At 46.1% G+C, this 27,165-nt stretch overlaps 2 non-coding genes and 2 pseudogenes across 2 annotated transcripts; all 4 read left to right on the top strand.

Moving 5' to 3' along the window:
• The first annotated feature begins 6,860 nt into the window (after positions 1-6,860).
• Positions 6,861-7,034, top strand: LOC136574097 (U2 spliceosomal RNA; annotated as a pseudogene).
• Positions 7,035-14,996: 7,962 nt separating this feature from the next.
• LOC136573884 (U2 spliceosomal RNA) lies at positions 14,997-15,186 on the top strand. Its single transcript, XR_010786099.1, has one exon. It is a non-coding gene; the product is annotated as a U2 spliceosomal RNA (small nuclear RNA).
• A 7,978-nt stretch (positions 15,187-23,164) lies between these two features.
• LOC136574052 (U2 spliceosomal RNA) lies at positions 23,165-23,342 on the top strand (annotated as a pseudogene).
• A 2,668-nt stretch (positions 23,343-26,010) lies between these two features.
• LOC136573773 (U2 spliceosomal RNA) lies at positions 26,011-26,201 on the top strand. Its single transcript, XR_010785992.1, has one exon. It is a non-coding gene; the product is annotated as a U2 spliceosomal RNA (small nuclear RNA).
• Positions 26,202-27,165: the final 964 nt, after the last annotated feature.

Raw genomic sequence — 27,165 nt, 5'->3', positions numbered from 1 at the left:
ATTTTGGTAGGCCGCTGTCTCCCCCTTGTGTGCTGCATAAAAAATGCACTCCACTAAAAATAACATTGATCCACGAAATAGAGCGTAGGGAGAGAATGAGGCTTCTAGATGAGCCGTCAGGCTATGATAAATTGTATCACACCTGGGCGATATGGATAGATGCCCGGAGCTCACCCCTATTTACTAGGTGGTTACAGACAGGGACATGTGAGTAACACGTTTAAACCACAATCGTAAAGAGAAACAACAATCCCGGAGCCCGCCCCTCCCCCCCCCTTTTTGTTTTATTTTCTCTTTCTCCCGTGTCATAGATACCTACCATCCCTTACCACTCCCCCCCTTACCCTCCCCTCATTCCCCTGTTTGTAGACCTTATAAAATATCACAGACAAACATGATATAGTTCAACTCGAAATTGATTTATTAAGTTTCATTGTCAAAGTTAATTTTACATTGCTTTGAGATAAGGCAAAAGTTTCCCCCCCTCCATGAAACCAATAAAACCTATATTGAATAAAATAAAAATGATGCAGTTACCGGTAGTTCTGCAGCTTCTTGGTGGAAATAAAGACCATCTCCCGTCTCCCAGCTGCAGCAGAGACTGACTGAAATGGCTGCCAAGCCCGGTATTAATGCTTCTAAATTGATGACATCACAAAGGAGTGACATCATCAGCCTTCCAAACACCTGGCTCAATTGCATACAGTATGTATGTATGTATGTATGCATGTATGTGAGTCTATCTATCTATCTATCTATCTATCTATCTTTATTAATTATGTAGAATATAGATATGGATTATTTCTAAATTACAGATTTTGTAGATATAGATTAAAGATAGATTTAAGATTGTTTGTGTGTGTATGTGTGTGTGTATATAAGTGTGTGTGTGTGTATATATATATATATATATATATATATATATATATATAGTGTGTGTATATATATATAATGTATATATGTAAAAAAAATATAAAATCTGTAGTTATGTATGTATGTATGTATGTATGTATGTATGGCGGGAAAAAAAGGCCTGCTGTATGTTTTTAAGTTCTTCGGATGACCATGCCGCTCTAATATTCTCCTTACTAGGGTCTACTAATGCTGGCCCAGGGGAAGGCAATAAAGCCCTATGGGGCCGAAGCCAATTTCCCTTATTTTAGGTAAAAAGTTTCCATCCGTCCCTACTCGAAATGCGGCTGGCCGAAGAGATCCCTCCAACCGACCGGCCGACGCACCTTCAGAGACAAACTAGTGCTTGCTTCTAGTGTCATCGCCGGCTTAACCCTCGTTTGTAGGGAGCTGACGAGTCCTGCAGCAGCAGGCTCTGCAAGCCTAGGATGCGTGAGCTCGGTGCAAGAGGAAGGACTGAGGGTGTGAGGCTGGGCGCGGTTGAGAAGGCGTGGGGCGGGGCTATGTAAAGTTTTACAAGCTCTCCCCGCTGCCTGGGTGCATTGTGGGTGCGCCCAGAGTGCTGGCTGAGCGTGTTGCCTCAAGCCTTAGAAGTGGAGTTGGGCGGACCGGGCTACAGGTGAAACCCATTTCGGGTTATCGCTTCTCGGCCTTTTGGCTAAGACCAAGTGTACCTAGTACAGGAAGTCTTAGCCGGAAGGTAACTCGGGTACCCCTCTCCTTTGCCTGGCGGGATCGCCCACTTCGGTGGGCTTCACCCGCCTGCTGCCATCAGGGAGAGGGATTAGTCCCAGGGTAAACGGGTTGCGATCCCCCTGCCTCTTCTGGTCTCCGGGCCAGGAGAGGGCGCTTTACATACCACATCACAAAAGCGGTTTTGTGATATTCTCAAATACCAAAAATGGGCGAGGGCCCACACGACATACCGGCTTATGCGCGGATAAAGAACACTATACGTGTGTCTTTTTCAGATAGTGCGGACACACGTGGTCTGAAATATGTGGTTGAGGACGTGCTTAAAGGCGTTTTTAACGTACAAAAACACGAGATCCTGGCTATACAAGACTACCCGAAGCGACGGATCTACGATGTAACCTTGACAGAGACAGGCATCTTCCGGGACCTGGTCGCAGCCATATCAACAAAAAAAGATCCGAAGCTGGAGGGAGTCTTGTTAGTCGAGCACGTCCTCGACATCACTAAACTCGTGGTGATTAAGATGTATTCGCCCTACACTGACGTGAAGGAAGTTGAGGACTTTCTTTTACGATACTTCAAAGCGGTCAGATGTACGGGTAAGATTATGAACGAGTTTGGCATATGGACTTCAAAATGGCGCTTCCAGACCACGTGTGTAAGTGACCCCAGTTGGCCGGGGGGAGTGATCTTACCGCCCGCGCGTTTTAAATTGGGCAAGGTGAATGGCGACCTATACTTTGCGGGAATGCCCGACTTTTGCAGGATTTGCTCAAAATACGGTCATCAAAAAGAGTCCTGTGCAAGCACTTGTAAGAAATGTGGGGGTACGGATCACGAGACGAGTAAATGCCAGAAAGGAAAAGGGTGCTATTTTTGCGGCGGTGTTGGTCACCTCTATACGTTTTGCCCCCACAGAGCACAGAGGACGGAGCAGCAAGGGCGACCCGGACCCAAAGAGCAGCCGGGGCAGCCAGATGACCAGAAAACACCCCCCCAGGGAGAGGAACCTGAGGAGATGGAGGTTGCAAGTGGACCCCCCCAAAACGAAGGCAAGGAGCAGCGGAGCATCAAGCGGAGGGTGAGTGATCGGCGGACAGGCTCTCCCTCCCGGGAAACCGGTCGAGGTAGTAGAGCCAAGGAAGCCGGTCCAGGCTCTCCCACGATGCCCGCTCAAGCGGTGCCTGAGGCGGAGGACCCTGGGGGCACGGCGGCAGCTCAAAAAAGGCGGAAAGGCTCAGGTGACAGGCTGTACTCGGAGGTGGTGCAGGGGGGAACACCGGAGATCCCGACGAAGTCGGAGGACCCGGTGAAAGTACCCCCTGCGGTGCCATCCCAGAATGCCCCGCCCCCTCCTGTCCAGGAGGGGGCACGGGGTGCCACCTCTGAGGAGGCCGAGGAAATGAGCCAAGTACCCACCCCGGCGGAGGGGAAAGAGAAGGACATGGGAGCTGGCCTGCTAGCCCCCATGGAGATTCAGGAAACAATAGAATCAATATGGGACCTCACGCAGATCCCTCTCTCGGGCACCGTCGGGGGTCCACTGAGTGAAGTAGGTTCCTCTCCAGCATCAGCGTTCACATTAGATTCGGATGCGGGGGGGTGTGAGAGTGCCAGCGAGGTCTTTGGCTTGCCCGGAGACTTCTAAAGAGAAGACCCACGTTATACCATAGTCTCCAATGGCTGCTCTGTCGGGACTCACATTTAATGTCAGAAGCATCGAGAGCCACGTGAGGAGGGTCGCCCTCTTCAGCTATCTGACTATTTTTGCTGCCTCCGTCTTTTTCCTGCAGGAGTGCGGGATCCCGCATAGGGCCCAGTACAAAAAATACCAAGAGGACTGGGTACATGGACCGTCGGTCTGGTCCGGCTCTAACGAGACCAGATCGGCGGGGGTCGCCATTCTTTTTAAAGGGAACGTTTTTATTGATGTTATTAACGAAATTTTACCAGGCAGAGTTTTATTGGTCAAAGCGCTTATTAATGGTATAAAGTGGCAGTTTTTAAATTTTTATGGGTCAACAGATAAAAATGAAAGAGCGGAGATGTTGGAGATTTTACCCTTGTTTTTAAACGATTCTGATCCTCTGATTTTAGCGGGGGATTTTAATTGTATTTTAAAGGGGGAACGCCGGCTTTCTAGCTCAGTGAGCAGAAATTACGACAAAACCTCATCTTTGTTAAAAAATGTAATTTTAGACGCCAAGCTCACTGATGCTTTTAAAACATGCAATCCCAACGCATCAGAGGAAGCCGGCGTCACCTGGAGCAATAAGATCTGCAGCTCCAGGATAGATTTTATGTTCTGCTCTTATCAAGTACTGCCTTTTAGATGTGATTCTTTTACCAACGTGTTTTCTGACCATAAGCTTTTATATTTTAAAGTTGATACAGTTTTAAAAAGAAAAACTGGAAAGAATGCCTGGAAATTTAACGTGTCCCTTTTAGAAGATCCGCAGGTTTTATCCGATTTTATCGCTTTTTATAGAAACTGCAGACGAGTGAAGGATCCCAACACTCCCACCAGCCAGTGGTGGGAGATGATGAAACAAAAAATCAAAACATTCTTCATCAAGGTTGGGATCACCAAAGCTAGAGAGAAACGTATATTTTATTCCAACCTGAACACTCGTTTGCAGACCCTGTATAAGTTCCGTGAACATGATATAGAGGTGGACCACGAGATCATCGAGGTGAAGAAAGAGATCGCCCGGTGCCTGGAGCAGAGGGGAAAGGAGATTATATTCCGTTCAAAAGTAAAACACCTGGAGGAGAACGAGACCTGCTCCAGGTACTTCTTTAAGAAGATAAGAGACAAGCGGACAGTCCTCGATGATCTCGGTGGCACCAAGGACATACAGGGTATTTTAAAGAAAGTGCATGAGTTTTATGCGGATCTTTTTAATACAAAAACTGTTGACAGTGATTTTATGAATGACTCGTTGAAGGAGATCACTGACGTTTTAGATCCTGGTTCTTGTGAAATTTTATTACGGGACATCACAGAACAGGAGATTTTAGACACTATCAAAAGTTTTAAACCAGGCAAGGTGCCTGGGCCCGATGGTATACCCATAGAGTTTTATGTCACCTTTTTTGGTATTTTTAAGGATGACCTCTTCTCCCTTTTTACAGAAGTTTTTATGTCTAAAGCCCTCCCGGGGTCCTGGAAGAAGGGTGACGTGTCTCTCCTTTACAAAAAAGGAGACAAGACCGATATTAAAAACTGGAGACCGATCACCCTTCTGAACAGTGACTACAAAACAATGGCTAAGATATGTGCAAACCGTTTAAAGACCGTGATAAACAAAATTGTACACCCCAACCAGGTCTGTGGGGTGCCCGGGAGGGCAATATGGGAGAGTCTTAACCTCATAAAAGACTGTATAAGTGACACCAAGGCAAGGAAAGGTCAAATGGCAATTTTAACAATAGATTTCGAGAAAGCCTTTGACCGGGTGTCACATTTTTATCTTTTTAAGGTTTTAGAGAGAATGGGTATACCGGAAGGTTTTTTATTGTCTTTAAAAGCGTTTTACAATAATTGCACGAGCAGAATTTTAGTAAATGGTTTTAAAACACAGGAAGTGCTTTTAAACTCCGGGGTGAAGCAGGGGTGTCCCTTGTCCCCACTACTTTTTATATGCGCACTAGAGCCTCTTTTATGTACATTCAGACGGGACAAGCAGATCCGTGGGATCCCCCTGCCCGGCGGGGGGGGGATCGAGGCCAAAGTAGTGGGGTACATGGACGATGTGGCAATTCTCGGAAGGGACACCCCGTCGATCCAGAAGGCTGCGAGACAGATTGAGTTTTTTTGCTGCGCCTCGGGTTTTAAAGTGAATTTTAACAAAAGTAGCATTTTAAACATCGGGGACCTGCCTTTGCCAGACGTCCCCATTCCTGTGTCTGACTCGGTGCAGATTTTAGGTGTCTCCTTCAACGAGGACAACAGAGGTCTTAATAGTTGGGACTTGGTGGCACAAAAAATAAATAAGAAATTCTGTATGTGGGGTATGAGAAAGCTGACCATGGAGGGGAAAGTTTTAATAACCAAAATGGTGATTTTACCTATTTTATTATATTTGAGTTTGGTGTTCCCCCCTCCTGGGAGGGTTTTTAACAAAATCGTTAAAGCTGCTTTTACCTTTTTATGGAGTTCCAAGATGGAGAAACTTAAACGCGAGATTGTGATGAAACCAAAAATAATGGGTGGAAAAGACTTTCCCGATTTTAAAGCCTTTTTATACACCAAGTATTTTAGCATGTGCCTGGGCGCACTTTTTAAAAACCACTTCTGGTCTTATTTTTTAAGATATAACACAGGTTATTTTATGAGGCGTCACGGGTGGTTTAAAACCATTTTAAACTCACCTTATTCTTTTAACCTGTCACCAGAATATAAGATTTTAGAAAAAATTGTGGTTTTATATGATTTTACCGGAAAAAGTGCGCAGATTTTAATGAATAGTAAATTAATGATAAAAAATATTAAAGAAAGTGGTTTTTATGTTCAAATTAGTAATTTTAATGAGAGCAAAACCAAAGAAATATGGAGAAAGATAAATAACCACATTTTTAATTCACAGAAAGACCTGGCCTGGAGCTGCGTCCATGACTGTCTTCCGTGCCGGGCATTCCAGCATCGTAGAGGATTGACCAACACCGCCGCGTGCCCAAGACCCGGATGTGGAGAAGAGGAGACAACACAGCATCTGATATGGACTTGTTTTTTAACCAAGAGAGTATGGACTCAGATTTTACCATTAATACGAAAGATAACTGGACTGAGGAGAATAACGCTACAAGCAATATTATATGGATGTCTGGAATGCCCCACACGGTCGCAAGAAATTATGGCATGGAAGATAGTCAACTCGGTCAAAGCAGCTCTGTGGAAGGCCAGGAACATTTTAGTCTTCAAACGCGAAGTTTTATCTGTGAAAGATATTTTATCTATGGCTCTTAATGAAATGTATCAATATTATATTGTGGACAGGAAAAACTTTCCTATTTTATCAAGAAAATGGCTTTTAAGGGAATGGAACTCCATCATATAGTGCCACCAAGTGCCCTTTTATGTGTTTTTAATGTGAATTTTAACAACATGTAATGTATGTTTTGAATGTTTTTTATGGTATGTTTTAAATATGTTCTATAATGTGTTTTTAAATGTACTATATATGAACATTCTAACATGTCAAAGTCAAAACGTGTTGTTTAAAATAAACGCCCCCCATCTGGAGGGTTAGTCAACTTAAAAAAAAAAAAAATCTGTTCTTATCAGTTTAATATCTGATACGTCCCCTATCTGGGGACCATATATTAAATGGATTTTTAGAACAGGGAGCTGGAAAAAGAGCTTGCTCTGTCCACTCCACGCATTGACCTGGTATTGCAGTACCTCCAGGACCGGTGCACCCCCTTTCCTACAACCGTTTCCAAAAGCAGAAAAACAACACCGACGAGCAAGAGGTGCAGCGCAGCTGTGGCGGCGGCTGCTGCTACCACCACCACCCAAGCACTTTGATTGACACTCAGCCCGTCTGCTCGCAACATTGTATCCACTGAGCAGCTGCGTCTGCCAGAGTGTGCACAGCACAGGTACAACTGGAAGCAAAACAACACACACACCAGTTCATATGGCAGCCGCACTCTATAGTTCGTACCTACCGCTGCGCTAATAGCCAAGTTGGAAACATCGGGCAGGCACAGCGTATCCTGGCAGCCTGCGTCTGTATGCTCCACGTATTCGGGTCATGGGTGTATGTGCAGGGGGCCCGGAGCCCTAGGGGGCCCATAAAGTCTCTCTTCCCCACATTGTAAACCAATGCTATCAATGAAGCTTTATAGTTTGGGGGCCCAGTTCCAGACTTTGTACTGGGGCCCCGCAGCTTCAAGTTACACCTCCGGATCAGGATAATGCTAGGCCATTCCAACCAGCCTGTGTGTGTGACCTGCAGTCGCTGGTAGTCGAAAAGCGGCCGGCCCCGGATGCGCGCTTCAGAGTGGACAGACAGCAGCGGACCCCCAATCACACAGGCCCAAGGCTTGCTATGTAGCACGGAATACCTCATTGGACTGCAGCACTCCACGCGGGCTGAGATACACGCTCCACGTGGGATGGGCAGTATTCGTCCATGAAGATCCAGGCCAACGTTTAGAGATGGAGCAACACTCGGGGAGCAAAGAACTCCAACGAACGGACGTCTACTTTACAAGGATGTATTGCTTTATTCAATGCATGGACACAGAAACAGTTCAACCGCTCGATTACAGACCGCAGTCAATACAGTAAAGAAAGAAATGTGTCTGTTTAATGTAAACTTGCATGGAGCTCGTTTGTCAGCCACTGACTGACTGAATGCTGAAACGTGGTCTAACGTTACATGCACCACCAGGGATAAGGCCTTGCCTATAAGCATTCCCCAGCTGGCAAAAACGGAACCTCCCTGCCTATTCCTCACCATGGAAGAACGGAACCTACCTTTTTTTTTAAAAAAAGAAAGCCACAGCAGCAGCCAACTCGATTTTGGTAGGCCGCTGTCTCCCCCTTGTGTGCTGCATAAAAAATGCACTCCACTAAAAATAACATTGATCCACGAAATAGAGCGTAGGGAGAGAATGAGGCTTCAAGATGAGCCGTCAGGCTATGATAAATTGTATCACACCTGGGCGATATGGATAGATGCCCGGAGCTCACCCCTATTTACTAGGTGGTTACAGACAGGGACATGTGAGTAACACGTTTAAACCACAATCGTAAAGAGAAACAACAATCCCGGAGCCCGCCCCCCCCCCCCTTTTTGTTTTATTTTCTCTTTCTCCCGTGTCATAGATACCTACCATCCCTTACCACTCCCCCCCTTACCCTCCCCTCATTCCCCTGTTTGTAGACCTTATAAAATATCACAGACAAACATGATATAGTTCAACTCGAAATTGATTTATTAAGTTTCATTGTCAAAGTTAATTTTACATTGCTTTGAGATAAGGCAAAAGTTTCCCCCCCTCCATGAAACCAATAAAACCTATATTGAATAAAATAAAAATGATGCAGTTACCGGTAGTTCTGCAGCTTCTTGGTGGAAATAAAGACCATCTCCCGTCTCCCAGCTGCAGCAGAGACTGACTGAAATGGCTGCCAAGCCCGGTATTAATGCTTCTAAATTGATGACATCACAAAGGAGTGACATCATCAGCCTTCCAAACACCTGGCTCAATTGCATACAGTATGTATGTATGTATGTATGCATGTATGTGAGTCTATCTATCTATCTATCTATCTATCTATCTATCTATCTATCTATCTATCTATCTATCTATCTTTATTAATTATGTAGAATATAGATATGGATTATTTCTAAATTACAGATTTTGTAGATATAGATTAAAGATAGATTTAAGATTGTTTGTGTGTGTATGTGTGTGTGTATATAAGTGTGTGTGTGTGTATATATATATATATATATATATATATATATATATAGTGTGTGTATATATATATAATGTATATATGTAAAAAAAATATAAAATCTGTAGTTATGTATGTATGTATGTATGTATGTATGTATGGCGGGAAAAAAAGGCCTGCTGTATGTTTTTAAGTTCTTCGGATGACCATGCCGCTCTAATATTCTCCTTACTAGGGTCTACTAATGCTGGCCCAGGGGAAGGCAATAAAGCCCTATGGGGCCGAAGCCAATTTCCCTTATTTTAGGTAAAAAGTTTCCATCCGTCCCTACTCGAAATGCGGCTGGCCGAAGAGATCCCTCCAACCGACCGGCCGACGCACCTTCAGAGACAAACTAGTGCTTGCTTCTAGTGTCATCGCCGGCTTAACCCTCGTTTGTAGGGAGCTGACGAGTCCTGCAGCAGCAGGCTCTGCAAGCCTAGGATGCGTGAGCTCGGTGCAAGAGGAAGGACTGAGGGTGTGAGGCTGGGCGCGGTTGAGAAGGCGTGGGGCGGGGCTATGTAAAGTTTTACAAGCTCTCCCCGCTGCCTGGGTGCATTGTGGGTGCGCCCAGAGTGCTGGCTGAGCGTGTTGCCTCAAGCCTTAGAAGTGGAGTTGGGCGGACCGGGCTACAGGTGAAACCCATTTCGGGTTATCGCTTCTCGGCCTTTTGGCTAAGACCAAGTGTACCTGGTACAGGAAGTCTTAGCCGGAAGGTAACTCGGGTACCCCTCTCCTTTGCCTGGCGGGATCGCCCACTTCGGTGGGCTTCACCCGCCTGCTGCCATTAGGGAGAGGGATTAGTCCCAGAGTAAACGAGTTGCGATCCCCCTGCCTCTTCTGGTCTCCGGGCCAGAGGAGGGCGCTTCTACCTAGGCGTCACAAAGCGGTTTTGTGACACCAAACTACAAAATGGGTGAAAACCCAACAGAAATACCGGCTTATGCGCGGATAAAGAACACCGTACGTGTCTCTTTTACGGAAAGTGCGGATACACGTGGCCTGAGGTATGTGGTCGAGGACGTGCTACAAGGAGTGTTTAATGTACAAAAACGTGAGATTCTAGCGATCCAAGACTACCCCAAGCGACGGATCTATGACGTCACCCTAACTGAGACGGGCATCTTTCGAGACCTGGTTGCAGCCATACCGAGCAAAAAAGATCCGAAGCTTGCGGGTGTCTTGCTGGTCGAGCACGTCCTCGACATAACCAAACTCGTGGTGATTAAGATGTATTCACCCTACATTGACGTTAAAGAGGTTGAGGATTTCCTCCTACGCTATTTTAAATCCGTCAGATGTATGGGAAAGATAATGAACGAGTTTGGCATCTGGACCTCGAAGTGGCGTTTCCAGGCCACGTGTGTAAGTGACCCCAGTAAGCCGGGGGGAGTGATCTTGCCGCCAGCGCGTTTTAAATTGGGCAAAGTGAATGGCGACCTGTACTTTGCGGGAATGCCCGACTTCTGCAGGATTTGTTCACAATACGGTCACCATAAGGATTCCTGTGCGAGCACCTGTAGGAAGTGTGGGGGCACGGATCACGAAACTAGTCAATGTCAGAAAGGGAAAGGATGTTATTTTTGCGGCAGTGTTGGTCACCTCTACACGTTTTGCCCCCACAGAGCACAGAAGACGGAGCAGCAAGGGCGACCCGGACCCAAAGAGCAGCCAGGGCAGCCAGATGACCAAGCAGCACCCCCCCAGGGAGAGGAACCTGAGGAGATGGAGGTCTCCAGTGGACCCCCCCAGAGTGGTAAGGAGCAGCGGAGCATCAAAAGGAGGGTGAGTGACCGGCGGACAGGCTCTCCCTCCCGGGAAACCGGTAGAGGTAGTAGAGCCGGGGAAGCCGGTCCAGGCCCTCCGAAGATGCCCGCTCAAGCGGTGCCCGAGGTGGAGGACCCAGGGGGCACAGCGGCCGCAACGCAGAAACGGCGGAAAGGCTCAGGAGGCAAGCTTTATTCGGAGGTGGTGCAGGGGGGAACCCCGGAGATCCCGGCGAAGTCGGAGGACCCGGGGAAAGTACCCCCTGCTGTGTCATCCCAGAAGGCCCCTCCCCCTCCCGGCCAGGAGGGGGCGCGGGGTGCCACCTCCGAGGGCACAGAAACGCAAGTGAGCCAAGTACCCACCCCGGCGGAGGGGACAGAAATAAGCACGGGAGCCGGCCTGCTGGCCCCCTTGGAGTTTCCGGAAGGAATAGAATCGGTATGGGATCTAACGCAAATGCCTCTCTCGGGCACCGTCGGGGGTCCACTAAGTGGAGTGGGTTCCTCTCCAGCATCGCCGTTCTCGATAGATTCGGATGCGGGGGGGTGTGAGAGTGCTAGCGAGGTCTTTGGCTTGCCCGGAGACTTTTGAAGACCCACGTATATCCTAGTCTCCAATGGCTGCTCTGTCGGGACTCACTTTTAACGTCAGAAGTATCGAGAGCCACGTGAGGAGGGTCGCCCTCTTCAACTACCTGACTATCTTTGCTGCCTCCGTATTTTTCCTGCAGGAGTGCGGCATCCCGCATAGAGCAAACTACAAAAAATACCAAGATGACTGGGTACATGGACCGTCGGTCTGGTCCGGCTCTAACGAGACCAGATCGGCGGGGGTCGCCATTCTTTTTAAGGGTAACGTTTTAATTGACGTTATTAATGAAATTTTACCAGGCAGAGTTTTATTGGTCAAGGCTTTTATCAATGGTATAAAGTGGCAGTTTTTAAACTTTTATGGATCAGCGGATAAGAAAGAGCGAGCAGAGATGCTAGAGATTTTACCCCTTTTTATTAATGATTCTGACCCCCTGATTTTAGCAGGGGATTTTAATTGTATTTTAAAGGGGGAACGCCGGCTTTCTAGCTCAGTGAGCAGAAATTATGATAAGACCTCTTCAATGTTAAAAAATCTGATTTTAGACGCCAAGCTCACTGATGCTTTTAAGAAATGCAATCCCAACGCATCAGAGGAAGCCGGCGTCACCTGGAGCAACAAGATCTGCAGCTCCAGGATAGATTTTATGTTCTGTTCTTATCAAGTACTGCCTTTTAGATGTGATTCTTTTACCAACATTTTCTCTGACCATAAGCTTTTATATTTTAAAGTTGATACCGTTTTAAAGAGGAAATCCGGTAAAAGTGCCTGGAAGTTTAACGTGTCCCTTTTAGAAGATCCGCAGGTTTTATCCGATTTTATCACTTTTTATAAAGACTGCAGGCGAGTGAAAGATCCCAACACTCCCACCAGCCAGTGGTGGGAGATGATGAAGCAAAAAATTAAAAACTTTTTTATCAAGGTTGGGATCGCCAAGGCTAAAGAAAAGCGGACATTTTATTCCAACCTGAACACTCGCCTGCAAACCCTGTATAAGTTCCGTGAACATGATATAGAGGTGGACCACGAGATCATCGAGGTGAAGAAAGAGATCGCCCGGTGCCTGGAGCAGAGGGGAAAAGAAATAATCTTCCGCTCTAAAGTACAACATCTGGAGGAAAATGAAACCTGCTCCAGGTACTTCTTCAAGAAGATAAGAGACAAGCGCACAGTCCTCGATGATCTCGGTGGCACCAAGGACATACAGGGTATTTTAAAGAAAGTGTATGAGTTTTATGCGGATCTTTTTAATACTAAACCTGTTGACAGTGATTTTATGAATGACTCGTTGAAGGAGATCACTGACGTTTTAGATCCTGGTTCTCGTGAGATTTTATCAAGGGACATCACAGAACAGGAGATTTTAGAGACTATTAAGAGTTTTAAACCAGGTAAGGTGCCTGGGCCCGATGGTATACCCATTGAGTTTTATGTCACCTTTTTTGGTATTTTTAAGGATGACCTCTTCTCCCTTTTTATTGAAGTTTTTATGTCTAAAGCCCTCCCGGGGTCCTGGAAGAAGGGTGACGTGTCTCTCCTATACAAAAAAGGAGACAAGACCGATATTAAAAACTGGAGACCGATCACCCTTCTGAACAGTGACTACAAAATAATGGCCAAAATATGTGCGAACAGACTAAAGACCGTAGTAAGCAAAATTGTACACCCCAACCAGGTCTGTGGGGTGCCCGGGAGGGCAATATGGGAGAATCTTAACCTGATCAAAGATGTTATTAGTGACACAAAATCAAGACAAGGTCAAATGGCTATTTTAACAATAGACTTCGAGAAAGCCTTTGACCGAGTGTCACATTTTTATCTTTTTAAGGTTTTAGAGAGAATGGGTATACCGGAAGGTTTTTTATTGTCTCTTAAAGCGTTTTACGATAATTGCACAAGCAGAATTTTAGTCAATGGTTTTAGGACACAGGAAGTACTTTTAGATTCCGGGGTGAAGCAGGGGTGTCCCTTGTCCCCACTACTTTTTATCTGCGCCCTAGAGCCTCTTTTATGTACAATCCGACGGGACAAGCTGATCCGAGGGATCCCCCTGCCCGGCGGGGGGGGGATCGAGGCCAAAGTAGTGGGGTACATGGACGATGTGGCAATACTTGGAAGGGACACCCTGTCAATCCAGAGAGCATCAAGGCAAATTGAGTTTTATTGCTGCGCCTCGGGTTTTAAGGTAAATTTTAACAAGAGTAGTATTTTAAACATCGGGGACCTGCCATTGTCAGATGTCCCCATCCCTGTGTCCGACTCAGTGCAAATTTTAGGTGTCTCCTTCAACGAGGACAACAGAGGTCTTAATAGTTGGGACTTGGTGGCACAGAAAGTCAATAAGAAAATTTGTATGTGGAGCATGCGGCAGCTGACCATGGAGGGGAGGGTTTTAATCACAAAGTCAGTGATTTTACCCATTTTACTGTATTTAAGCTTGGTGTTTCCCCCTCCTGGCAGAGTTTTTAATAAAATTGTAAAGGCATGCTTCACATTCTTATGGAGCTCCAAGATGGAAAAACTCAGCAGGGAAATCGTAATGAAGCCGAAGGAGATGGGAGGAAAAGATTTCCCTGATTTTAAAGCCTTTTTATATACGAAGTATTTTAGTTTGTGTATTGGTGCTCTTTTTAAAAATCACTATTGGTCTTATTTTTTACGATACAACACTGGCTATTTTATGAGGAGGAATGGATGGTTCCACACGGTTTTAAATTCCCCTTATTCTTTTAACTTGCCCCGTGAGTATAAGATTTTAGAAAAAATAGTGATTTTATATAATTTTACTGGCAAAAGTGCGCAAATTTTAATGAACAGTAAAGGCATTTTAAAAACCATAAAAGAAAGTGGTTTTTATGTACAAGTCAGTAATTTTAACGAAAAAAAGAGTAAAGAGACCTGGATGATGGTTAACCACTATATTTTTAATTCACAGAAAGATCTGGCCTGGAGCTGCGTCCATGACTGTCTTCCATGCCGGGCATTCCAGCATCGTAGAGGTTTGACCAACACTGCCGCATGCCCAAGACCCGGATGCCCAGGAGAAGAGACAACACTACATCTAATATGGACTTGTTTTATCGCCAAGAAAGTATGGACTAAGATATTGCCGCTCATGAGAAAGATTACCGGACTTAAGAGACTTACATTGGATGTCGTTTTATATGGATGCCTGGAATGCCCCACACAGACTCAAAGAATTATGGCATGGAAGATGGTCAACTCGGTCAAAGCAGCTCTGTGGAAAACCAGAAACATTTTAGTTTTTAAACATGAAGTTTTATCTGTGAAGGACATTTTATCAATTACTCTTAATGAGATGCACCAGTACTTTTTAGTAGACAAGAAAAATTTTCCTGTTTTAGCGAGAAAATGGCTTTTAGCAGAATGGAGCTCCATAATTTGATGCCACCAAGGGCCCTTTTATGTGATTTTTAATTTGTTTTGTATTTTAACATGTATTATACGTAGACAAATGTTTTAAATGGTATGTTTTAATGTGTTATTAATATGTTTTAATGTACTATTGATAAGCATTTTTAAAGCGTCTATGTAAATATATGTTGTGCAAATAAAAACACCCCCCCTTGTGGAGGGTTTGTCAACTTAAAAAATCTGTTCTTATCAGTTTAATATCTGATACGTCCCCTATCTGGGGACCATATATTAAATGGATTTTTAGAACAGGGAGCTGGAAAAAGAGCTTGCTCTGTCCACTCCACGCATTGACCTGGTATTGCAGTACCTCCAGGACCGGTGCACCCCCTTTCCTACAACCGTTTCCAAAAGCAGAAAAACAACACCGACGAGCAAGAGGTGCAGCGCAGCTGTGGCGGCGGCTGCTGCTACCACCACCACCCAAGCACTTTGATTGACACTCAGCCCGTCTGCTCGCAACATTGTATCCACTGAGCAGCTGCGTCTGCCAGAGTGTGCACAGCACAGGTACAACTGGAAGCAAAACAACACACACACCAGTTCATATGGCAGCCGCACTCTATAGTTCGTACCTACCGCTGCGCTAATAGCCAAGTTGGAAACATCGGGCAGGCACAGCGTATCCTGGCAGCCTGCGTCTGTATGCTCCACGTATTCGGGTCATGGGTGTATGTGCAGGGGGCCCGGAGCCCTAGGGGGCCCATAAAGTCTCTCTTCCCCACATTGTAAACCAATGCTATCAATGAAGCTTTATAGTTTGGGGGCCCAGTTCCAGACTTTGTACTGGGGCCCCGCAGCTTCAAGTTACACCTCCGGATCAGGATAATGCTAGGCCATTCCAACCAGCCTGTGTGTGTGACCTGCAGTCGCTGGTAGTCGAAAAGCGGCCGGCCCCGGATGCGCGCTTCAGAGTGGACAGACAGCAGCGGACCCCCAATCACACAGGCCCAAGGCTTGCTATGTAGCACGGAATACCTCATTGGACTGCAGCACTCCACGCGGGCTGAGATACACGCTCCACGTGGGATGGGCAGTATTCGTCCATGAAGATCCAGGCCAACGTTTAGAGATGGAGCAACACTCGGGGAGCAAAGAACTCCAACGAACGGACGTCTACTTTACAAGGATGTATTGCTTTATTCAATGCATGGACACAGAAACAGTTCAACCGCTCGATTACAGACCGCAGTCAATACAGTAAAGAAAGAAATGTGTCTGTTTAATGTAAACTTGCATGGAGCTCGTTTGTCAGCCACTGACTGACTGAATGCTGAAACGTGGTCTAACGTTACATGCACCACCAGGGATAAGGCCTTGCCTATAAGCATTCCCCAGCTGGCAAAAACGGAACCTCCCTGCCTATTCCTCACCATGGAAGAACGGAACCTACCTTTTTTTTTTAAAAAAAGAAAGCCACAGCAGCAGCCAACTCGATTTTGGTAGGCCGCTGTCTCCCCCTTGTGTGCTGCATAAAAAATGCACTCCACTAAAAATAACATTGATCCACGAAATAGAGCGTAGGGAGAGAATGAGGCTTCAAGATGAGCCGTCAGGCTATGATAAATTGTATCACACCTGGGCGATATGGATAGATGCCCGGAGCTCACCCCTATTTACTAGGTGGTTACAGACAGGGACATGTGAGTAACACGTTTAAACCACAATCGTAAAGAGAAACAACAATCCCGGAGCCCGCCCCCCCCCCCCTTTTTGTTTTATTTTCTCTTTCTCCCGTGTCATAGATACCTACCATCCCTTACCACTCCCCCCCTTACCCTCCCCTCATTCCCCTGTTTGTAGACCTTATAAAATATCACAGACAAACATGATATAGTTCAACTCGAAATTGATTTATTAAGTTTCATTGTCAAAGTTAATTTTACATTGCTTTGAGATAAGGCAAAAGTTTCCCCCCCTCCATGAAACCAATAAAACCTATATTGAATAAAATAAAAATGATGCAGTTACCGGTAGTTCTGCAGCTTCTTGGTGGAAATAAAGACCATCTCCCGTCTCCCAGCTGCAGCAGAGACTGACTGAAATGGCTGCCAAGCCCGGTATTAATGCTTCTAAATTGATGACATCACAAAGGAGTGACATCATCAGCCTTCCAAACACCTGGCTCAATTGCATACAGTATGTATGTATGTATGTATGCATGTATGTGAGTCTATCTATCTATCTATCTATCTATCTATCTATCTATCTATCTTTATTAATTATGTAGAATATAGATATGGATTATTTCTAAATTACAGATTTTGTAGATATAGATTAAAGATAGATTTAAGATTGTTTGTGTGTGTATGTGTGTGTGTATATAAGTGTGTGTGTGTGTATATATATATATATATATATATATATATATATATATATAGTGTGTGTATATATATATAATGTATATATGTAAAAAAAATATAAAATCTGTAGTTATGTATGTATGTATGTATGTATGTATGGCGGGAAAAAAAGGCCTGCTGTATGTTTTTAAGTTCTTCGGATGACCATGCCGCTCTAATATTCTCCTTACTAGGGTCTACTAATGCTGGCCCAGGGGAAGGCAATAAAGCCCTATGGGGCCGAAGCCAATTTCCCTTATTTTAGGTAAAAAGTTTCCATCCGTCCCTACTCGAAATGCGGCTGGCCGAAGAGATCCCTCCAACCGACCGGCCGACGCACCTTCAGAGACAAACTAGTGCTTGCTTCTAGTGTCATCGCCGGCTTAACCCTCGTTTGTAGGGAGCTGACGAGTCCTGCAGCAGCAGGCTCTGCAAGCCTAGGATGCGTGAGCTCGGTGCAAGAGGAAGGACTGAGGGTGTGAGGCTGGGCGCGGTTGAGAAGGCGTGGGGCGGGGCTATGTAAAGTTTTACAAGCTCTCCCCGCTGCCTGGGTGCATTGTGGGTGCGCCCAGAGTGCTGGCTGAGCGTGTTGCCTCAAGCCTTAGAAGTGGAGTTGGGCGGACCGGGCTACAGGTGAAACCCATTTCGGGTTATCGCTTCTCGGCCTTTTGGCTAAGACCAAGTGTACCTGGTACAGGAAGTCTTAGCCGGAAGGTAACTCGGGTACCCCTCTCCTTTGCCTGGCGGGATCGCCCACTTCGGTGGGCTTCACCCGCCTGCTGCTATTAGGGAGAGGGATTAGTCCCAGGGTAAACGAGTCGCGATCCCCCTGCCTCTTCTGGTCTCCGGGCCAGGAGAGGGCGTTTTCCCTTTTGGTGTGTGTCACATAGCGGTTGATTGTGACCCACCATTTCTTCTTCAAACATGGGCGAAAGCCCACAAGAAATACCGGCATATGCGCGGATCAAGAACACTGTACGTGTCTCTTTTTCAGATAGTGCGGACACACGTGGTCTGAAGTATGTGGTCGAGGACGTGCTGCAAGGAGTGTTCAAGATACAAAAGAGAGAGATCCTTGCGATCCAAGATTACCCCAAGCGACGGATCTATGACGTGACCCTGACCGAAGCGGGCATCTTTAGAGACCTGGTCTCAGCCATCCCAATAAGAAAAGATCCGAAGCTTGAGGGTGTCTTGCTGGTCGAGCACGTCCTCGACATAACCAAACTTGTGGTGATTAAAATGTATTCTCCCTACACTGATGTAAAAGAGGTCGAGGACTTTCTCTTACGTTATTTTAAATCGGTCAGATGTATGGGAAAGATTATGAACGAGTTTGGTATTTGGACCTCGAAGTGGCGATTCCAGGCCACGTGTGTAAGTGACCCCAGTTGGCCGGGGGGAGTGATCTTACCGCCTGCGCGTTTTAAATTGGGCAAAGTGAATGGCGACCTATACTTTGCGGGAATGCCTGACTTCTGTAGGACTTGTTCAACATACGGTCACCAAAAAGATTCCTGTGCGAGTACTTGCAAGAAATGTGGGGGCACTGATCATGAGACAAGCGGGTGTAAAAAAGGCAAAGGATGCTATTTCTGCGGCAATGTTGGTCACCTCTACACGTTTTGCCCCCACAGAGCACAGAAGACGGAGCAGCAAGGGCGACCCGGAACCGAGGAGCGGCCAGGGCAGCCAAAAGACCAAGCAGCACCCCCCCAGGGAGAGGAGCCTGAGGAGATGGAGGTCTCCAGTGGGCCCCCACAAGGTGGTAAGGAGCAGCGGAGCATTAAGAGGAGGGTGAGCGACCGGCGGACTGGCTCTCCCTCCCGGGAAACCGGTAGAGGTGGCAGAGCCGGGGAAGCCGGTCCGGGCCCTCCCAAGGTGCCCGCTGAGGCGGTGTCCGAGGCGGAGGACCCTGGGGGCACGGCGGCAGCAACACAAAAACGGAGGAAAGGCTCGGGTGGTAGGCTGTACTCGGAGGTGGTGCAGGGGGGAACACCGGAGATCCCGACGAAGTCGGAGGACCCGGTGGAAGTACCCCCTGCGGTGCCATCCCAGAAGGCCCCTCCCCCTCCTCGCCAGGAGGGGGCGCGGGGTGCCACCTCCGAAGGTGCAGAGTCGGAAGCGAGCCGAGTACCCACCCCGGCTGAGGGGACAGAGACGGTCACGGGAGCTGGCCTGCCAGCCCCCATGGAGATTCCGGAGGCGATCGAGGCGATTTGGGATCTTACGCAGATCCCTCTCTCGGGCACCGTAGGGGGCCCACTAAGTGAGGTAGGTTCCTCTCCAGCATCACCGTTCACGATAGATTCGGATGCGGGGGGGTGTGAGAGTGTCAGCGAGGTCTTTGGCTTGCCCGGAGACTTCTAAAGAAAAGACCCACGCATATCCCTAGTCTCCAATGGCTGCTCTATCGGGACTCACTTTTAATGTCAGAAGCATCGAGAGCCACGTGAGGAGGGTCGCCCTCTTCAGCTATCTGACTATTTTTGCTGCCTCCGTTTTTTTCCTACAGGAGTGCGGGATCCCGCATAGGGCCCAGTATAAAAAATACCAAGATGACTGGGTACATGGACCGTCGGTCTGGTCCGGCTCTAACGAGACCAGATCGGCGGGGGTCGCCATTCTTTTTAAGGGTAACGTTTTAATTGACGTTATTAATGAAATTTTACCAGGCAGAGTTTTATTGGTCAAAGCTTTTATCAATGGTATTAAGTGGCAGTTTTTAAACTTTTATGGTGCAACAGACAAAAACACCCGAGCAGAAATGCTAGAGATTTTACCCCTTTTTATTAACGATTCAGAACCCCTGATTTTAGCAGGTGATTTTAATTGTATTTTAAAGGGGGAACGCCGGCTTTCTAGCTCAGTGAGCAGGAACTACGACAAGACCTCTTCCATACTAAAAAATGTGATTTTAGACAGTAAGCTCACTGATGCTTTTAAAAAATGTAATCCTAACGCATCAGAGGAAGCCGGCGTTACCTGGAGCAACAGACTGTGCAGCTCCAGGATCGATTTTATGTTCTGCTCGTACCAAGTACTGCCTTTTAGATGTGATTCTTTTACCAACATTTTCTCTGACCATAAGCTTTTATATTTTAAAGTTGATACCGTTTTTAAGAGAAAATCCGGTAAGAATGCCTGGAAGTTTAACGTGTCCCTTTTAGAAGATCCGCAGGTTTTATCTGATTTTATCACTTTTTATAAAGACTGCAGGCGAGTAAAAGATCCCAACACTCCCACCAGCCAGTGGTGGGAGAAGATGAAACTGAAAATAAAAAACTTTTTTATCAAGGTTGGGATCAATAAAGCAAAAGAAAAACGTACATTTTATTCTAACCTGAACACTCGCCTGCAGACCCTGTATAAGTTCCGTGAACATGACATAGAGGTGGACCACGAGATCATCGAGGTGAAGAAAGAGATCGCCCGGTGCCTGGAGCAGAGGGGAAAAGAAATCATCTTCCGTTCCAAAGTACAACACCTAGAGGAGAACGAGACCTGCTCCAGGTACTTCTTTAAGAAGATAAGAGACAAGCGGACAGTCCTCGATGATCTCGGTGGCACCAAGGACATACAGGGTATTTTAAAGAAAGTGTATGAGTTTTATGCGGATCTTTTTAATACTAAGTCTGTTGACAGTGATTTTATGAATGACTCGTTGAAGGAGATCACTGACGTTTTAGATCCTGGTTCTCGTGAGATTTTATTAAGGGACATCACAGAACAGGAGATTTTAGACACTATTAAGAGTTTTAAACCAGGTAAGGTGCCTGGGCCCGATGGTATACCCATTGAGTTTTATGTCACCTTTTTTGGTATTTTTAAGGATGACCTCTTCTCCCTTTTTACGGAAGTTTTTATGTCTAAAGCCCTCCCGGGGTCCTGGAAGAAGGGTGACGTGTCTCTCCTGTACAAAAAAGGAGACAAGACCGACATCAAAAACTGGAGACCGATCACCCTTCTGAACAGCGACTACAAGATAATGGCAAAAATATGTGCGAACAGACTAAAGACCGTAGTAAGCAAAGTTGTACACCCCAACCAGGTCTGTGGGGTGCCCGGGAGGAGCATATGGGAGAATCTTAACCTTTTAAAAGATTGTATTAGCGACACAAAGTCCAGGAACGGGAAAATGGCCATATTAACGATCGACTTTGAAAAAGCCTTTGACCGTGTGTCCCACTTTTATCTTTTTAAGGTTTTAGAGAGAATGGGTATACCGGAAGGTTTTTTATTGTCTTTAAAAGCGTTTTACAACAACTGCACGAGCAAAATTTTAGTCAATGGTTTTAGGACACAGGAAGTACTTTTAAACTCCGGGGTGAAGCAGGGGTGTCCCTTGTCCCCACTACTTTTTATATGCGCATTAGAGCCTCTTTTATGTACCATACGGCGGGACAAGCAGATCCGTGGGATCCCCCTGCCCGGCGGGGGGGGGATCGAGGCTAAAGTAGTGGGGTACATGGACGATGTGGCAATACTTGGAAGGGACACCCTGTCGATCCAGAAGGCTGTAAGGCAGATTGAGTTTTATTGCTGCGCCTCGGGTTTTAAGGTAAATTTTAACAAAAGTAGTATTTTAAATATTGGGGACCTGCCCTTGCCAGATGTCCCCATTCCTGTGTCCGACTCGGTGCAGATTTTAGGTGTCTCCTTCAACGAGGACAACAGAGGTCTTAACAGCTGGGACTTGGTGGCACAAAAGATAAATAAGAAAATCTGTATGTGGAGCATGCGGCAGCTGACCATGGAGGGGAAGGTTTTAATCACAAAGTCAGTGATTTTACCTATTTTATTGTACCTGAGTTTAGTGTTTCCCCCTCCTGGCAGAGTTTTTAATAAAATTGTAAAGGCATGCTTCACATTTTTATGGAACTCCAAGATGGAAAAACTAAGCAGGGAAATAGTGATGAAGCCAAAGACAATGGGCGGAAAAGATTTCCCTGATTTTAAAGCCTTTTTATATACAAAGTATTTTAGTTTGTGTATTGGTGCTCTTTTTAAAAACCACTATTGGTCCTATTTTATCCGGTATAACACAGGCTATTTTATGAGGAGGAACAATTGGTTCAAGACGGTTTTAAATTCCCCTTACTCTTTTAATCTACCCGGAGAATACAAGATTTTAGAGAAAATAGCGATTTTATATGATTTTACTGGCAAAAGCCCACAAGTTTTAATGAATAGTAAAGTCATTTTAAAGGATATTAAGAAAAGTGGTTTTTATGTTCAAGTAAGTAATTTTAACGAAACACAAAGCAAAGAAACTTGGACAATGGTTAATTATTATATTTTTAATTCACAGAAAGATCTGGCCTGGAGCTGCGTCCATGACTGTCTTCCATGCCGGGCATTCCAGCATCGTAGAGGTTTGACCAGCACTGCCGCGTGCCCAAGACCAGGATGTGCAGGAGAAGAAACGACGACCCACCTGATGTGGACCTGCTACATAACAAAGAGAGTATGGACAAAGATACTGCCGCTACTGATTAAAATAACAGGACTTAAGAGACTAACATTGGATGCCGTCCTGTATGGATGCTTGGAATGCCCCACACGGACTCAGAAAATTATGGCATGGAAGATGGTCAATTCGGTCAAAGCAGCTCTGTGGAAATCCAGAAACATTTTAGTTTTTAAACATGAAATTTTAACTGTGAAGGACATTTTAGCCATTACTCTTAATGAGATGCACCAGTACTTTTTAGTGGATAAGAAAAATTTCCCGATTTTAGCGAGAAAATGGCTTTTATCAGAATGGAGCTCCATAATATGATGCCACCAAGGGCCCTTTTATGTGATATTAACTTGTTCTGTATTTTTAACATGTATTTTATGTAGACGAATGTTTTAAATGGTATGTTTTAATGTGTTGTTTAATATGTTTTAATGTACTGTTTTTAACAATTGCAAAACGTCTATGTAAATATGTGTTGGACAAATAAAAACGCCCCCCATATGGAGGGCTTGTCAACTTAAAAAAAAAATCTGTTCTTATCAGTTTAATATCTGATACGTCCCCTATCTGGGGACCATATATTAAATGGATTTTTAGAACAGGGAGCTGGAAAAAGAGCTTGCTCTGTCCACTCCACGCATTGACCTGGTATTGCAGTACCTCCAGGACCGGTGCACCCCCTTTCCTACAACCGTTTCCAAAAGCAGAAAAACAACACCGACGAGCAAGAGGTGCAGCGCAGCTGTGGCGGCGGCTGCTGCTACCACCACCACCCAAGCACTTTGATTGACACTCAGCCCGTCTGCTCGCAACATTGTATCCACTGAGCAGCTGCGTCTGCCAGAGTGTGCACAGCACAGGTACAACTGGAAGCAAAACAACACACACACCAGTTCATATGGCAGCCGCACTCTATAGTTCGTACCTACCGCTGCGCTAATAGCCAAGTTGGAAACATCGGGCAGGCACAGCGTATCCTGGCAGCCTGCGTCTGTATGCTCCACGTATTCGGGTCATGGGTGTATGTGCAGGGGGCCCGGAGCCCTAGGGGGCCCATAAAGTCTCTCTTCCCCACATTGTAAACCAATGCTATCAATGAAGCTTTATAGTTTGGGGGCCCAGTTCCAGACTTTGTACTGGGGCCCCGCAGCTTCAAGTTACACCTCCGGATCAGGATAATGCTAGGCCATTCCAACCAGCCTGTGTGTGTGACCTGCAGTCGCTGGTAGTCGAAAAGCGGCCGGCCCCGGATGCGCGCTTCAGAGTGGACAGACAGCAGCGGACCCCCAATCACACAGGCCCAAGGCTTGCTATGTAGCACGGAATACCTCATTGGACTGCAGCACTCCACGCGGGCTGAGATACACGCTCCACGTGGGATGGGCAGTATTCGTCCATGAAGATCCAGGCCAACGTTTAGAGATGGAGCAACACTCGGGGAGCAAAGAACTCCAACGAACGGACGTCTACTTTACAAGGATGTATTGCTTTATTCAATGCATGGACACAGAAACAGTTCAACCGCTCGATTACAGACCGCAGTCAATACAGTAAAGAAAGAAATGTGTCTGTTTAATGTAAACTTGCATGGAGCTCGTTTGTCAGCCACTGACTGACTGAATGCTGAAACGTGGTCTAACGTTACATGCACCACCAGGGATAAGGCCTTGCCTATAAGCATTCCCCAGCTGGCAAAAACGGAACCTCCCTGCCTATTCCTCACCATGGAAGAACGGAACCTACCTTTTTTTTTTAAAAAAAGAAAGCCACAGCAGCAGCCAACTCGATTTTGGTAGGCCGCTGTCTCCCCCTTGTGTGCTGCATAAAAAATGCACTCCACTAAAAATAACATTGATCCACGAAATAGAGCGTAGGGAGAGAATGAGGCTTCAAGATGAGCCGTCAGGCTATGATAAATTGTATCACACCTGGGCGATATGGATAGATGCCCGGAGCTCACCCCTATTTACTAGGTGGTTACAGACAGGGACATGTGAGTAACACGTTTAAACCACAATCGTAAAGAGAAACAACAATCCCGGAGCCCGCCCCCCCCCCCCTTTTTGTTTTATTTTCTCTTTCTCCCGTGTCATAGATACCTACCATCCCTTACCACTCCCCCCCTTACCCTCCCCTCATTCCCCTGTTTGTAGACCTTATAAAATATCACAGACAAACATGATATAGTTCAACTCGAAATTGATTTATTAAGTTTCATTGTCAAAGTTAATTTTACATTGCTTTGAGATAAGGCAAAAGTTTCCCCCCCTCCATGAAACCAATAAAACCTATATTGAATAAAATAAAAATGATGCAGTTACCGGTAGTTCTGCAGCTTCTTGGTGGAAATAAAGACCATCTCCCGTCTCCCAGCTGCAGCAGAGACTGACTGAAATGGCTGCCAAGCCCGGTATTAATGCTTCTAAATTGATGACATCACAAAGGAGTGACATCATCAGCCTTCCAAACACCTGGCTCAATTGCATACAGTATGTATGTATGTATGTATGCATGTATGTGAGTCTATCTATCTATCTATCTATCTATCTATCTATCTATCTATCCATCTATCTTTATTAATTATGTAGAATATAGATATGGATTATTTCTAAATTACAGATTTTGTAGATATAGATTAAAGATAGATTTAAGATTGTTTGTGTGTGTATGTGTGTGTGTATATAAGTGTGTGTGTGTGTATATATATATATATATATATATATATATATATATTGTGTGTATATATATATAATGTATATATGTAAAAAAAATATAAAATCTGTAGTTATGTATGTATGTATGTATGTATGTATGTATGGCGGGAAAAAAAGGCCTGCTGTATGTTTTTAAGTTCTTCGGATGACCATGCCGCTCTAATATTCTCCTTACTAGGGTCTACTAATGCTGGCCCAGGGGAAGGCAATAAAGCCCTATGGGGCCGAAGCCAATTTCCCTTATTTTAGGTAAAAAGTTTCCATCCGTCCCTACTCGAAATGCGGCTGGCCGAAGAGATCCCTCCAACCGACCGGCCGACGCACCTTCAGAGACAAACTAGTGCTTGCTTCTAGTGTCATCGCCGGCTTAACCCTCGTTTGTAGGGAGCTGACGAGTCCTGCAGCAGCAGGCTCTGCAAGCCTAGGATGCGTGAGCTCGGTGCAAGAGGAAGGACTGAGGGTGTGAGGCTGGGCGCGGTTGAGAAGGCGTGGGGCGGGGCTATGTAAAGTTTTACAAGCTCTCCCCGCTGCCTGGGTGCATTGTGGGTGCGCCCAGAGTGCTGGCTGAGCGTGTTGCCTCAAGCCTTAGAAGTGGAGTTGGGCGGACCGGGCTACAGGTGAAACCCATTTCGGGTTATCGCTTCTCGGCCTTTTGGCTAAGATCAAGTGTAGTATCTGTTCTTATCAGTTTAATATCTGATACGTCCCCTATCTGGGGACCATATATTAAATGGATTTTTAGAACAGGGAGCTGGAAAAAGAGCTTGCTCTGTCCACTCCACGCATTGACCTGGTATTGCAGTACCTCCAGGACCGATGCACCCCCTTTCCTACAACCGTTTCCAAAAGCAGAAAAACAACACCGACGAGCAAGAGGTGCAGCGCAGCTGTGGCGGCGGCTGCTGCTACCACCACCACCCAAGCACTTTGATTGACACTCAGCCCGTCTGCTCGCAACATTGTATCCACTGAGCAGCTGCGTCTGCCAGAGTGTGCACAGCACAGGTACAACTGGAAGCAAAACAACACACACACCAGTTCATATGGCAGCCGCACTCTATAGTTCGTACCTACCGCTGCGCTAATAGCCAAGTTGGAAACATCGGGCAGGCACAGCGTATCCTGGCAGCCTGCGTCTGTATGCTCCACGTATTCGGGTCATGGGTGTATGTGCAGGGGGCCCGGAGCCCTAGGGGGCCCATAAAGTCTCTCTTCCCCACATTGTAAACCAATGCTATCAATGAAGCTTTATAGTTTGGGGGCCCAGTTCCAGACTTTGTACTGGGGCCCCGCAGCTTCAAGTTACACCTCCGGATCAGGATAATGCTAGGCCATTCCAACCAGCCTGTGTGTGTGACCTGCAGTCGCTGGTAGTCGAAAAGCGGCCGGCCCCGGATGCGCGCTTCAGAGTGGACAGACAGCAGCGGACCCCCAATCACACAGGCCCAAGGCTTGCTATGTAGCACGGAATACCTCATTGGACTGCAGCACTCCACGCGGGCTGAGATACACGCTCCACGTGGGATGGGCAGTATTCGTCCATGAAGATCCAGGCCAACGTTTAGAGATGGAGCAACACTCGGGGAGCAAAGAACTCCAACGAACGGACGTCTACTTTACAAGGATGTATTGCTTTATTCAATGCATGGACACAGAAACAGTTCAACCGCTCGATTACAGACCGCAGTCAATACAGTAAAGAAAGAAATGTGTCTGTTTAATGTAAACTTGCATGGAGCTCGTTTGTCAGCCACTGACTGACTGAATGCTGAAACGTGGTCTAACGTTACA

The sequence above is a fragment of the Eleutherodactylus coqui genome, chromosome 7 (genome assembly GCF_035609145.1).
Source record: "Eleutherodactylus coqui strain aEleCoq1 chromosome 7, aEleCoq1.hap1, whole genome shotgun sequence".
Taxonomy (NCBI): Eukaryota; Metazoa; Chordata; class Amphibia; order Anura; family Eleutherodactylidae; genus Eleutherodactylus; species Eleutherodactylus coqui.
This window is presented reverse-complemented; position numbering and strand designations above follow the sequence as displayed.